Source organism: Choloepus didactylus, chromosome 1, assembly GCF_015220235.1.
Source record: "Choloepus didactylus isolate mChoDid1 chromosome 1, mChoDid1.pri, whole genome shotgun sequence".
NCBI lineage: Eukaryota > Metazoa > Chordata > Mammalia > Pilosa > Megalonychidae > Choloepus > Choloepus didactylus.
In genome coordinates, this window is record NC_051307.1 from 37264039 (window position 1) to 37276935 (window position 12897).

Below are 12897 nucleotides of genomic sequence, written 5' to 3' on the forward strand. Positions count from 1 at the left end.
AAAACTATATAAAATTATAGTGTCTGTAATAAAATGTTTATGGATAGTATAATCACAAATAAATACACTGTAGTCTTTGTAGTCTTTTGATATTTAATAGTTTATGGCAGTGTTTCCTTTAATAATGTAGTCATGGCTGGGAAGAGAAAGGGAGCAGCCAACTGAGATTCTAGCCAGGTAGGGCCCTCCGGGGCAGGGTGGGGTGTGTGTGCATGCACTATCTGGGCATGGTCTCTTTCAAGGATGATTTATGTGCTAACTTGTCAAGTTGGAGAAATAGCCTGATTAATATTTACATCAAGAGATCAGATCATGAGGAATGGAGTTGGGGCTTCCAGGTGTCAGATGGATTTCTAAGTGAAAGACTAAGAAGGTCTATCCCCAAAATCGGTGTCCTTTTCAAGAGCCTAACAAGACATAGGTGTGAGTGGGTCAGGCCTCCATCCACCTGGACTGAGATTTGCGACTTAAGTTTTATGTTCCCCAGAGAAATGAACAAGGAACTACAGACACTGTTGAATACCACATTGAAATAAACCTAGAGCAGTGGGGAAACTAGTGCACAGTGGAAGTGTGGTTTGGGGATTTACAGAATCATGCTCAAAATTAAGTTCATCTGAAGCTTAGAAGTCATAGCGATGGCCATAAACTGCTTTTAGGCCTCTCCCTCCCATTAGTGGACAAAAAATCTCCAGATCTTGCTCTTTGGTTCAACAGTAAAGCAGAGAGTTTGCAGGCAAGTTATTTAATCTCTCTAAACCTCAGTTTTTTCAACAGCAAAATGGGGATTGTTACAGTATCTACCTCTTTAGGTTATACTGAGGATTAAATGAGAAGGCTCATATGTAGTACCTGGCTTATTTTTTATATATCTGATAATTATTTGTTTCTGGGTTTGTGTGTCTGAGTATAAGAAAGCCATGCGCTCTATCAGTGTATTTTACACACTTTTTACCACCTTTTATATGCAGCATGATGAAGCGCTTCAAAAGTAAGTTCTTATTCCCATTTTTTGCCTATTAGTTTTTTCTCAGATTTTAACCTAAATGAAATGGTCTGTAATGTTAATAATCTGATTCTCTCCCCAAAAGAGTGTGTGTACAAACACATACACACACTTTGTCTTGATAAGTTACAGGATTTTTATTAGTATTTTAAGTCATGTTGTGCTTTGTATTGACTTTATTAAAATATGTTTCAAAAACTGTTACATAATTTTCTCTGACCACTTTTTCAATTAAAATTTGTAAAATATTTAAATCATAGATCTCACTTTAGAATTAGAGTAAATCATTTTGACAAGTAGAAGTCAGAGCAGATAAGGTAAAATTTAAATTGTTTTTATCTTAGCTAAAAAGTTTAACTTTCTTCAAATGCCACTCGTTTCCAAATTTTTTGTTTTCTCCCTTTAATTACAGGGTTTTGGGGGGCACTTATAGACTATTTGTAGTTCTTTAGGAAACTGAGGTGATCTGTATATATAAATATGAATGCCAAATAAACAGCAGTAAACACAATACTTTTATCTGGATGGCATGGGAAGGAGGAACACCTCATGATTTCATCTGAGTTTTAGTGTTTACTTTTCCGTTTTGTAGTACTGAAAAGTTTAAATGAAGTTGTTATTTAGTTTGAGCTTTATAACAGGTTATTACTTCAAAAGCAGAAGGATTTCTCAAATAGTTATACCTTGTAAGAATCCTTACTTGACTTACATGATGATTTAAATAATTGTATATGCATTTTCTAGTTTTTTTCCCTGTGTGTAAATTATGCTGACAATTCCTTTTCAGTATTATGTAATAGAAATAAGTGATCAGAGAGAAACTAAGAATATTTATAGGCATTCATTTATTCAACAAAAATTCATGGTCTAAGATGTGCCACTGGTGAGGAGAATAAACGTCCTTGTCCTCATGGAGCAATGGTAACGGTCTATTGATGGGAGACAGACAATAAAGAAACAGGAAGAATGCAAGGAGTCATTACAGAATGAGAAAACTCCTAATATAACTGTCATCTTCTGGGTGCTTTGCTTGAGAATAAATGGGGAGGCTTGTTTACCTAAGACTTATCTGAGGAGGTGACATTGAGACTGAGTTGGGGAAGCAAGAGAAAGAGCCAGCCATGAGAAGAGCCTTGCAGAAAGAGATTGTAAGGCGGGAAAGAACTGGCTGTGTTCTGAGAATCAAGGAAGTCAGTGTAGCTAGAATTGCACTGTCCAATATAGTAGCCACCAGCCACATGCAGCTCATACAAAAAAAGAATGTAGAATATCTTGATAATTTTTATATCGATTACATGTTGATATGATATTTTGGATATGTTGAATTAAATAAAATATATCTATTTAGTTTTCCTTTTTCATTGTTTTTAAATGTGACAGTACTAGAAAATTTAAAATTCCCTTTCATTGCGTTTCTGTTGGACAGCACCAGACTAGAAGGTAATGAGCGAGTTATTAAATGATATAATATTGGTCAGATTCACCAGATTATGCAGGGCCTTATAAACCATAGCAAGGAATCTGGATTTTTATTCTGAGTGAAATAGGAAACTACTGTGAGCTTTTAGCCAAGAGGATTTGCCTTTTACGAAGAGTGTTGGCTACAATGTGGAGAATGTATTGGAGGGGGGCCAGTTAGGAAGCTAATGCAGTAGTAACACCCCTACAACCCCCACATACACACACAACTAAACCAGTTTCACAACAGTTGTCAAATAAAGTTATGTAAAAACTAATCTCTCTAATCATCAATGAGTTTTTCAGTCTTTGATGGAATGTAAACTCTGGGTACAGGCACCGGTTTAGATTTACATGTATGAGGATTCTCTTTCCTCAATATTCATGAAATACTAAAATTTTACAAAATTAAAGAGAGCTGTAATTATTGGGGATACTTTAAAGACTTTGGAGATTTTTAATTAGACCTTAGCATTTCTTAATATTTTTGAGGGTCAGATATTTAATGGATGGAATCCACTGATGTCATGGATCCCCAGACCTATATACATTTACTTCTCAGGGGTCCTTGGATGCCAAGTTTAAGGAATCTTGTCATATGGTATTGCCTCTAACCCTACCAACTATTTTCTGTAGTGTGGCGATTGTGCTTCTGTTTTGTAAGTGGAAAAAACTGAGGCTCAGAGTAATTAAGCAAGCTGGAAAGGTTATCCTGGTAGACTTGTTCTGATTGCCTCAACTAGTCGCTCCTTTCATGTAGTGTGTGTATGTGTTGAGTGTGTGTGAATGTGAATTAAATTGCCATTGGTTTTATTTGGTTCAGAAACTATTTGCAGTGCCACTATTTAGTTTGTATGAAGTTGAAATAGTGGTTATTAATGTTTGACATTTTTACAGTTATTCCATTCTGTAATAATGGGATAAGGTTTTGGATTATTTTGTATAATACTGACAAAATGTAAGACATATCAGTACAGTTCAGTTTTTTAAAAAATTTATTCTTTTGTTTGTTTTTACTTTAGAGGGAAAAATAAAATGTATTTGCTATAGAATCTGCTACCACTTAAAGGTACTTAGAGATACTAGACAATGCTAACTACTTCACAGGTTTTATTTCATTAAATCTTTTTAACAGTCTTGTTAAATATATAATATTATCCCCAGAATCTCAGAAAAGTTAAGTTAGTATCTGGGTTGGGATTCAAACTTCAGACTATCTGACATCAAGCCAGAACTCTTAGCTTCAGTGAGCTATCCATTCTTCAGAGGTATTTGAAATTAAATAGCTTCACAATATTTCTGTTGGTAGCAACCACACTGTCAACAATATTTTTCACTGTACAAAGCAAAAGGTCATTTGAAATTCAAATGAAAAATTTCAATTATTTTAAAAATTACATTTCTTTAATGAAATTTAAGTTGATACACTTTCTCTTACTAGCAAGACTGACCCTTTTTGGTAAACTAATTGCTTTATTTCTTGTAGTTAAATGATAATAAGAAAAAAAAATCAGATAGCACTCAGGGAAGCTCTTTAATGGATGCTATCTTACAAACAATGGGAGAGGGGAGTCAATAAGCCTGTTGTGCCTAAGCAGCATCATATGTCTGAAAGTAACAAGTCATGGTGGTCTTATTCTGTAGAAAATTGTCTAAAATACGTGAGTGCCTAAAACATTTGCTCTGCAGTACTACTTACTTTAGTTTCCAGTTTGCTTTTTGATTTGGGGAAGGATAAGTTTACCTAAGTGATATAAAATTAGATTAAAATAATTACGTAAAACATGATCAATAATATCTTCTAGAGATGTAAGTAGCAGCAAGAGGAAAAAAAATGAATTAACATTTCTTGAGGACCTGCCATGTTGGAAGTTTTATATGCATTATTTAATCTTCACAACTATCCCATTAGATAAGTTGTTCTCACACATACTAAACTCACTCTCAAACAGGTTTACTCAGGGTTTCATAGCAAGTAGAGGAACTTCATTTCTAATGCTCATGGTATCTTTTAGAGATGAAAAGGAAGGATGTTTTGGCTATTGCTATTGTGAGAAGGCATAAAAGAAGCTCTTTCAGAAATAAAACAGAAAATCTCACTAGTAAGATTTGAGTGGTATCAACTATCTTTTGACCATTTTTCTTTTTAAAAGCAGAGATTTGAGGCAAATTCTTAGTAACTTAGTTTTGTTCCAGTAGGCAGGTTTTAATGTTATGTATGTGTGTGTTTTAATCTCAAGAATTTCTTCTTCCACTTTGCTGGTTGAACAGAATTCTACCCAGACCTTTTATTCTGAACATGTTCCAACCAGTTCTACTTCACAGTGTTTATGCTGTTGAATAATCTATGTTTTTTTTTTTTTTGGGTGTTTTTTGTTTGTGAGTTTGTTTAGTACATTCAGGGTGTCTTAAACCTTAACCGTGTTTGAATTGTCTACACACACCCCCTTTTTGTGTGTCACTCTTCCTGGGAGTATTCCTATGGTGTGCATGCACTTGGGAGCAGGGGGGTGGGGAGAGTTGGGGAAACACTTCTTTTGCTAAATCAACTTTGGTAATTATTTTGTAGCAAACCCATGTTTACAGTAACATTTCTTTTGAGAAAATAGTAAGTTTTTGATTTTGAGATTTTGAAAGTTTGAATGGTATTCTATTATGTAAATGAAATGCAGAAGGGTATGTCATTTCTATCAATATATCATAAACCACAAAACTCACTCAAGCTGAATTTTGTAAGTTGCACTGTTTAAGTTTTATCCTTGTCTCTGTGGTTTATTTCAAAAATAGACAGAATTTCTTTAGGTTCTGGAAGATATTCAGAATAAAGGAGAACACATTGGTCGGGGGAGGGGTGGGAAGAAAACAAAAATCTTAAAGGAAAAGGTGTTTTTTAATCCTGCGTGAGGTTTCTTACTATCTCAGATGTAAATAGACAATATTTTTAATTATCTTCCACCTTAATGCTGGGAGAATTTTGACAAATTATTGTCACATGCCTGGGCTCTAAGAGTGTTATAGGGAAAGTAAATGAAACTATGAGCACCTCATTTTCTTTGATTTCTTCCTTCCCATAGAAGAGTGTATTAATTTCTTAAATCACTTGAAGTTTTGGCATCATTTATGCAAGTATTTTCATTACCTTTTGATATTGATGGTAATTATCTCTGAAACTCAATTGCAAAAAAAACTGGAGTGAGTCCTCACCTTTGTGGGTAAGAAGGAAGATGAAATATAAGGTATTTTATTCCATCCATAGTGGGAATGCATGTTTATCTCTGACAGGAGCGTAAGTCCTAAAAGATGGAAGGAGAAAGAGTGATGAAGTGGTTAGGTTTAGCTATACTGAGAGCATTCTCAAGAAGGCCTTTAAAATAAGGGGATAAAATATTCAGAGCCCAGAGAGATGAGATCTAATCTTAAAGATAGTCTTACTGAATCTTGTGCTTTTAAATAATAAAAGTGAAGCACAAAGAGAAAATAATACGTTTTCTTTTTTCAGTGTCTCTCATACCCCAGAGTTCACAGAGCTGGTCCGCATGGCAGATTTAATATCTTACCTCTGTTGATCCTGCCTAGCTATTTCTATGAAGAGACACTTTACGTCATACTCAAGAAAGACCTGAATGAGTTGGAGAACTAGTAATGAGACCTTCTACCTCTTTGTCTTACTTTCCCTCCATGGAGTAATTGTTATTTCTGACTCCTTCCTTTAAACAGTTTGTAATTGATACCTTTTGGGCCAGAGCTGTAATCTAGGGCCAAGAGCTACCAAAGGTTAAAAGAATGGAGATGGAATTGAATGCAGAAACCCATTAGTTTATAGCAGCAGAGGAAACAAGAGAGAAGTACCTGGAGCCGTCTACAGTCTGCCCTTATCTGACCCAGGGTAATCCTTCTGCTACCCATTTTCACTGTTGAACTTGGACTGCAAGTACTTAACAGTGTGATGGCTTGTTCTCTGGTGCCTTACCCATTCCCATTAAAAATAGGGACATATTTTGCTAGAGATGGTAGAAATTAGCTGAATCAAACTCTTCTTTTCTAATATTTTGCTTTCTAGCTCTCTGATCAAGAACCCTCTGATCCTTGTTTGCTTCCCAACTCCAGCATAACCATTCATCCATCCTTTGTGCTAAGTTTCACTTTAGGAATTCATTTTCCTTATCTACTCACACATAAAGCTTGAAAACCAGTATCTTCCTTAGGATTTCACCACCTCTTGACTGGTTCATGCTGTAACCTCCCTTACCATCTTCTAATTAATAGACATAGCACCTAGATTGTGTACTGGGTAAAGGCATTCCCTTTTTAAGCTCGCCTTTTTTTCATCCATTCATTCTCAAGGTCTTGAACCTTGCCCAAACCTCCTCTTCTAGAGTTTGGACAACCTAATCTGACCTACAGTTAGTCATTAATATTTGTTTTGCTTAAAGGTATCCCACTCAACCCATGCTTATACACCATTCCTAACATAGGGAATGTGGCTGCCATGTCAGTTTCAGGAGCCTGTGTAAATCTGAATGCTAGCAGAGCCCATAAATAGTGTAGGTAGAGTTAATTTAATACTTGATAAATCAAAGATGGAAAAAAAAGGACAGTAAAACGTGAGAGGAAAAGTGGAGAGGAGACAGAAAGACAGAATGGATAGAAGAGGAAAAATGTGTGACTGTAGGTTGATCAGCTCTTGACCTACTGCCTCAGGTTGGTAGCTCTAAAGTCATGGTTTGAGCCCAGTTGATGGATATGAGCTGATTATAAGTTATTAGGGAATGCTCTTGAATCTAATAATCCTAATTTGTTGTCAGGTTAGCAAAATTAGTAGTCAGGAAAATGGGCAAGAACATAGGCTAACTGTACCATTTCATTTTTCTTTTCCTGTGAAAAGAATAGAAACTCTTTGTTTCTTTTCTAGTGGCCATAGTCTAAATTAATGATTGTCTTTTTGAGTATGAAAATCTTTTTAACATCAAATACTTCCAGGTCCCCTACCCCTTATTCTACCCCACCCTCCGGCACATACACAAACACATAGAATATATGTTCATATAGATTCAAGAACTTCAAAGACTCTGGAACTATTTGATTAATATGAAAATAAAGATTTATCTGCTTTTAAATTTAATATAATAGAGGGGAAATGATAAACCATAAAGTTCTTCAACATCAGTAAGTTTCACATAGCTGCAGGGGTTACTTGACAAAAGGACATGTTCAGCCAGGTGTCATGTTCTGGCCTCCTTCCCATTCTTGAAAAAGATATGTTATTCACTCCCAGAGTAACTCAGGAAAAGAGTTGATTGTAGAATTAAAATAACCAATGTTCAGTTAACCTCTGTTTTGGTCAGTGTTTCCTACACTGTTTAGATAATTGGCACACTTGAGGTCCATTGATGGAGGCTGGCTTATTGGTTTGTGCAGGCTCCTAGGAATAAGAAATTTGAAAACGCATTATCAGCTCTGCCCCTACAAACTCTGTGTCTGACCTTGGACGACTTATTTACCTCTCTGTGTCCTTAACCTTCCCCATTTGAAAATTTGAGATGCATATTGCTCTTTGGCCATACATGAGGTAAAAAGTACTGTAAGGAAAGTGAGAAGGAAGAACGTTGATGTTTGCAGAGTTCTTTAGGGCCATGGAATAAAAAGGTGCAGTCAGTTTTACGTAGTATACCTACAGTATCATTACAGTGATTTGGTTTTGTGGAACAGAAGACTACTCAATGAAGCTCAGATGCAAGGGGGTTTGTTAGAGGTATGCATCATGCTCTCAGGGAACCCAATGATAGATATGCATTAAACCTCCTTGAAACTAGAAACCCATTCAGCAACTCTTTGCTGTCTCTTCTCTCTCTTTCTGTATTCCTCCTTTTTTCCTTCTATGTAGTTCCTCATCTCTGCTTCTCCGTGTACCTACTTCATTGTTTACTCTCAACATAATGACTCCTTGGGATGCTAATCTGTGAAATGTGGCCTCACTATAGACACGCCAAAATGAAGGTGTCAGTCTTTCCCTTATTTCCAAATCCCAGAAGAAGGAATGGATTGGCCCATCTTTATCAGGTTCTCAACTTACAGGTCCACTTACCTGTAAATGTGAGTCAGGGAACAGATTCTCAGAGAAGTCTAGAGAAGGAAGAAATGATAGGCATCTTTTGTACATGACATTATTCTTTGCTTAAGTAAACATCTCTTGCAAAATTATAAATTAAACTGACTGCACCTTTTTATTCCATGGCCCTAAAGAACTCTGCAAACATCAACGTTCTTTCTTCTCACTTTTCTTTTAGTACTTTTTACCTCATGTATGGCCAAAGAGCAATATGCATCTCAAATTAGCTAGCTTATTAAATTATTTTAAAGACACAAAGACTTTATTTTTAAAACTTTCAGCACATACATAGACTATGTGATAATTATTGAGTGTCTCTAAAGTATCAGGACATGGGGATAAAAGACAAAGGACAATCCCATTAAGGAAGCATGTGGGATAACTGGCAAGTGAAGAAAAAAAAAAAGATATGGGAAAGTCTTCTGGTCTGGTGGTATGCTCATGCATAATAGAATAGTTAACATTAATTTAGTGCTTAGAAAATGTTGGGTATTATGCAAAGTGTTTTATATACCTAGTTCATTTAATGTAAAAGCATTATGAGGAAGGTACTGTTATTATTCCCATTTTACACATATAAAGAAACTGAGTCCCAGAATGGATAGGTAACTCAGTCAAACTCACCCACTAATTGCAGAGCCAGGAATCCAGAGACTGTTCTCTTAACCACTGCTTTGCAACAACAGAGGCAAGATTTTAGACTAGAAAAGTACTTCACAGTTCTCAAAGTGCTGTCATAGTATTTCCAGTATTGCAACAGAGCCACAGTTTGCTTTATCAAATGTTTTCAAATGCATTTTTATTATGGTTCATGGCAATTTAATACAACAGGAAAGGCTAGGATTCAGAAGGCCCTGCACTGGTTTTGAATTACCCACTTACTGGCCAGTTGAACCAATCACTCATTGCTGAGAGCTTTAGTGTCACCTTTTTAAAAATTTTATTAGAAAATAATATTAGCCAATCTCATGAGGAGAATCAAAGAAATATATTCTGGGGTCTTATTTGAGGAGAGGGTATGGCTTAGTTAAAGCACATATGAAAAAGCAGTGATTTTTTTAATCTATGGTAAACTCAGTACAAGTCAACTACAGTCTATGGCAGAGGGCCCCTAGGGACTTATGTATATAATTTGATCAGCCAAGAATTTGTAAAGAATTGCATCTTTACAGCACCTACCACAATTTTGTGCCCCCAAAAAACATTGTCTTCTTTTGTTTGCTAATAAACTCCTGTCAACAGTGGAACTTAACTGACCTATCTAGACCTTAATAAACTGATAGAACTAGTCATTGGGACATGGCAGCTATTTTCTAATGTCTGAAGGATTATTTGGGAGTTAGAAAGATTAACTTTGTTTTCTGTGGCCCCAGTAAGATCAATGACTGGAATAAAAGGAGACAAATTATATCCCAGCACAAGGAAGAGTTTTATACCATTTAGTTCTGCAAATATGGAATGAGTTCTCTGAATAACAGCACATAACTCCTTGAGCATCTATTCTGTCACATTTATCCCTCACAGTGGTTCACAATGAAATAGATAGGTATTGGTATTTATACATGTATAAATGATAAAACTGAGTTTAGAGATGTAGTTAAGTTAACTTGCCCAAGGTCAAACAGTTGATAGATAAGTGAAAAGCCAGAAATCAGATCCAGAGCTGTCTCTTTCCAAAAGGTAACTCCTTGAAAGATAGTCCATGGTTACTAGAGGTTATCAGGAATAAGCTAGACAATCAGATAGCAAATAGGTTGTAAAGGGGCTTAAGCATCCAATGGGATCATTGGTTAGGCATATGACCTTTCACCTCCCTTCTAACTTTTAAATTCTGTGATCCTGCTGTGTTTGTAGAATCTCTTTGCAAGCTTTACTCTAATGAAAATGATACCTGGTGGTAAAATTATTATTGGAAAATATATTTCATTTACTAAATATTAGATGATCTACCAATTTTATACAAGTTCTCTTAAGCTTATATTACCAGACTGGATGTTTGACAACTTAGCTTTAAAAAGGAAGCATCAGACCAAATGAATAGATTGTCCGCCTAAACACAAAAATTTATCATTTTATAATGGTGGAAAGGGAATTTGATTTGATAGCGTAATATCTGTAAAACAAATGCCTAGAGAGCTTTTGTAATACACGTTTATTTTGTTTTTGTTACAAAGGATTGTCTTACTATACAATTTAGAAGAATAGATTTTCTAAATCTTATATAACATCCATCTCAAAGTTAGATATTTTGTGGGCCCACGTGAGTTCTTACCTTCTTTAGACCTGAAAAACATTTTTCAGGTTTAACATAGACAGTGAAGCAAGAAGGGACTGGAAACTTAGCTCTTTGATACAGATCAAAAGAGTGATTTTCATTGTTTTATTTTGCTATCAATGGCAACATGCAGGTATGCTAAGAACTAGAAAAGGCATGACAATGACATGTTCATTCTCCCTGTATCGACATTCAAGACCTACTTGGGTAGTTTTTGTTGGATTGTTTTTTAGATTTAAAGCCTTTAATTTGATGACTTTTACATATTTTAGTTGAATCACTTTTTGCAAAATATTATTTTTGTCTAGCCAATCTCAGTGGAAGCCCCTGCTTGGCGCTCTTCTGCAAATGGTTCAAATGAAAAAGATCATTCCAAGAATACCTTTGACCGATTTGATTTGATTGTTATCATACAATGTAAAAGGCTCAAAGTTCTTTTTTGGTAGAGTCGTTGTGTGCTACTATTATCTACCTCAGTGATTGATTTTCTTAAATAGGAGTAGCGAAACCGTTTCTCAGTTGTGGATACAGTAAAAAGCTAATTCATAAAGACTTCCTTTCCCCCTTTAATTAAAACTATTTTTTAGGACAAGTTTTGTGTGTCTTGTTTTAAGGAATATATCTCTCAATTTATTCTTCGTATCTTAATACATCTACATTTGAGAAATTTTAACAGAGTAACATTTTAATGTTAAATGAAACTTTCTATAAAGTGAGTAATTTGAAAGGGGAAAAAGATGAAAAGTTTGGGTACCACTATTTTGAAACATATCAATCTTGGATGACTATATGAATATTAGATCTTATAAACCTTGCCTGGGGAGGCAGTAAGTAAAGGAAACTAAATGAATATGATCATTTTTAAAGGAATTGATGTTAAAATAAAGATCATCATATAAAAACTTAAATCTTCTAAAAATATAGATATTAAACATTTTTTAGTTCTGTGTTTTCTACCATAATACTGGTCATACATGTTTTCCAAACAATTTTCAGCATTGGATAAAGTATTTTATTTATCTTTAATTTGGTAAGCTTTTATTAATTTATATTTAGAAGAAAAGGGTATCTTGAATTTGAGCCCAAGCATTGTAAAGATAATTATATGACTTTGAATCTTGAGGCACCTTAGAATTACAACAGTCCACCCCTCATTTTACAGACCGAGGCTCCAAGAGGTTGACTTGCTGCATATTCTACTGGTAATGCTTGTGCCAAGTGCTGGGATGTAAAAATGACAAAATCATAATCCTTGCATGTAAGTAGTTTACAATCTAGTTGGGGAGTGAGGCATAAACAAACTCAAATGCAGTTTTGTAAGTGAGATGATGGAAATATCGACTGCGTGCTGTGGAGTCACAGAGATGAAAGGCTACTCTCAGTCTGTGAAGGGCAGAGAAGGATGCCTCAAGAGGGGGCAGTTCCTCAGCTGAGACCACAGAGTGAAAGGGGTGTTTTATTTCTTTTTTTCTTTAGCTTGAGTAAAAGGGGTATTTTATTTCTGTAACTTGAGTGAAGGTAAATGGGACTTAGTATATTATTCTCTATGTATTTTTAAGTTTGATATATTTCATCATTATCATAAGAATAAAGGATAACGAGTGTGTAGGCAAATTGGGGGCAAGGTCACTAAGCAGAAGGTTCTTACTAATTTTTCTATGCCATGCTATGTCTCCTACTATTATGTCTTATTTATATTCTTGGTGTAATAATGAATTTAAATATAAAACAAATCATTCATTTTAATTAAATGCTATAACTGAAATTATGGTAAGGACCAAAACATGGAACAAAATATTAATGATAGAAAATATTAATGTAAGAGTTTAAGTAATTGATACTAGAGTTGAATGAGCTACTCAACAAGTGTCAATATAGTATATATGTGCTATGCCACATATCATTCTATCTCCTAAAACAGGAAAATTATTTACATAATAGTTTTCAAAAACTAAATAATCTTTGTGTCAAAATGTTTTAAATTGTATTATGTGATGCTGATAGCAGATAGTAGTTGTTTTTAATTATCCTAATTGTTAAAGTAAAAGT

General features: G+C 34.9%; 1 protein-coding gene across 7 annotated transcripts in view; it reads left to right on the forward strand.

Annotated features, from left to right (window-relative positions):
• The window catches only part of NRIP1 (nuclear receptor interacting protein 1), a 116880-nt gene that overhangs the window by 80629 nt on the left and 23354 nt on the right, over positions 1 to 12897 (forward strand). For 6 of the 7 annotated variants that reach the window (XM_037833465.1, XM_037833489.1, XM_037833445.1 and 3 more), the window contains one exon: positions 12011 to 12106. The exons of the other annotated variant lie outside the window; for it this stretch is intronic. The gene's annotated coding sequence lies outside the window, so the exon portion shown is untranslated. The remainder of the gene's footprint in view (positions 1 to 12010; positions 12107 to 12897) is intronic. 7 annotated transcript variants of the gene reach the window in all.